The sequence below is a fragment of the Pinus tabuliformis genome, chromosome 4_1, assembly GCF_031772625.1.
Source record: "Pinus tabuliformis cultivar Carrire ecotype Pingquan chromosome 4_1, CPIR1, whole genome shotgun sequence".
Classification (NCBI taxonomy): domain Eukaryota; kingdom Viridiplantae; phylum Streptophyta; class Pinopsida; order Pinales; family Pinaceae; genus Pinus; species Pinus tabuliformis.
Window position 1 is genome coordinate 466,084,226 of NC_142303.1, and position 2,330 is coordinate 466,086,555.

Below are 2,330 nucleotides of genomic sequence, written 5' to 3' on the forward strand. Positions count from 1 at the left end.
ACAAAATCCTGTACGGGGTAATGAGGCCAGTCGCTAGTTGAAGCGCACAATTTCTGTGAAGCTGAGATGTCGCTGCAAATTGTTATCATATCAATTGGCCATATTCTGGTAAATGAGTGTATATGCAACTCCAAGAAATGAAATTGTTAACAGCGGTTTCTCCCAACATATAAGCTTTCTGAAATTGATAGCAATGACTGCAAATGGTAGAACAAGCTCCTTGAAAAGGTCAATATTGCTTGGAATTCCCTTTAACAGTGCGGCATTGATTGTGGCTTGTGTCTTTTCAAACATCTGGCTTTTCTTTTTGCAATTCAGTACAGCCCTTTCCACCAGATTCGCATCTCCCACAACAAGGTTTCTCGCAATGATCAGTGCTTGCCTCCCTGAATTTTGTTTCCAAAATGCAATAGAATCCCCAGTTCCCCATGATGTAGATCTCATCCACGTACGGAGGTATATGCTTCCATCTGAACCAACTACATGAGGACCAACTCTAAAATCATTTTGTGTTGAACATCCACTTTTCCACTGCTTATAAATTCCAGGCACAGAGGCCAAGTGTTCCTGTAACGAAAAACACCAAAAATATCCACCTCCCTGGCAGAAGCTTGAGTGAGTGGCAGATTCATCTCATTATGGCCCATTCCCACAAGGCATATCCTACCGCCAGCAGATGTAGCCTTTAGAGCCGTTGACATTGTTTTGGCAAAACCAACACAATCAAAAGTTACATTTATATTTCGAACCATGGCATTTTTTATGCGAGTCACTTCTTCATCAATATCCTGAGAGTCTTTGGAGACTAAGATACATTCATCAGACCCAACTTTTTTAGCCATTGATAGACGCTCTTCATCTACATCAACAATAATAATCCGTGGAGCTCCAAATGCACGTGCACACAGCACGGTGACAAGGCCAATAGGACCTGCCCCCATGATCAACACATTTGTCTCAGGACCTACCGAAGCTCGGCGACAAGCATGAACCCCAACACTGAGTGGCTCACACATGGCACCTTCCTCTAGAGTTAGATTATCTGGTAACTTGAAACATAAATATGCAGGATGAAGAATCTGATTGGCCAGGGAACCATGCACCGGGGGTGTTGCAAAGAACTTCATCTCGGAACACAAATTGTAGAAACCCTGCTTACATGGCTCACATTGCCAACACGATATTCCAGGCTCCAAAGCTACACGGTCACCAGGAACCAGATGTTTCACTTCACTGCCAACGTCCTCAATTATTCCAGCACATTCATGACCAATAACCATCGGCTCTTTTACAACATACCCTGCCACTACTTCGATCAGACTCAAAATCAGCACTTAATATGTTATCATCTGTTTTAAAAGAGGTTGAACCACAGTTGACTGAAGGACATCGACCTTGATAGAGATTCCATTCATCCTGGGCACCGCCTACTTCAAGGTCTGCTTCACCGCTTCTACTTCCTCTATGAAGCTCATTTGAACAAGTATTCAGCATCCTATCAGTAGCTAACACATCGTGTTCTTTCAATACATGATAGTTGTGAGAAATATCTATTTGTGTGCTCTTAGCATGTCCATCAAGACTGCCTTGCAATCCATTGAATTGATGTGCTTCTGCCGGCATTGTTTGAGATTCATCCCGATTCTCATTGTACATTCCAACCTCATATTCGTATGATCCACAGTATGATCCACAGTCTTGGCTCATGTCAAAAGGAGGTTCCAAAAGCCTGGAGCATGTTTAGAACAAAAAATTTGCAAGAAGTGCCTTGTGCTTAGGTGGAAGCCTTGCATATGTCCATCCACAATATGAAACTGCAAGATAGATGAAATTCTTGAAAGGTCTCTTAAGATGACAGATACTACGCTGATGTGCATCATTCTCCTCTAAGGTCATATGACAACGTTGTTCATCTAAACTGCCATTTGCTGAAAGCAAGTCTTCTCCATGCCTCTTCCTTGGATAGTTTTTAAAAAAGGATTACCATCTTCAATTTCTGTCACTGACTGGACTTTACTAGCTGAACCGAGTGACTGCAAGATATTCACCTCTTTGCAGTTAACTGCAGTACCAATCATATGAGAATCTGACTCTTGAGCCATATGGTGTGAAGATTTTTCTTGTAAAATAGATGTGCAGTCTTTATTAATGTCAAGCGGAGCTCATGTGATGGTTTATTTCAGTTGCATGAGATTCACCCTTTAAAAATTGAAAACGTAAAGCCGAATACAACCGACTACCCTTACTGCAGATTCTTGCAGGTGAAGAGATCACAACAGGTGAGTCCGGTACAACAAGGTCTGATGCATTAGGAAATTTATGACAAACAT

The 2,330-nt window shown here is 41.9% G+C and overlaps 1 pseudogene; it reads right to left on the minus strand.

Moving 5' to 3' along the window:
* Window positions 1–295: 295 nt before the first annotated feature.
* LOC149176452 (sorbitol dehydrogenase pseudogene) lies at window positions 296–1,707 on the minus strand (annotated as a pseudogene).
* Window positions 1,708–2,330: the final 623 nt, after the last annotated feature.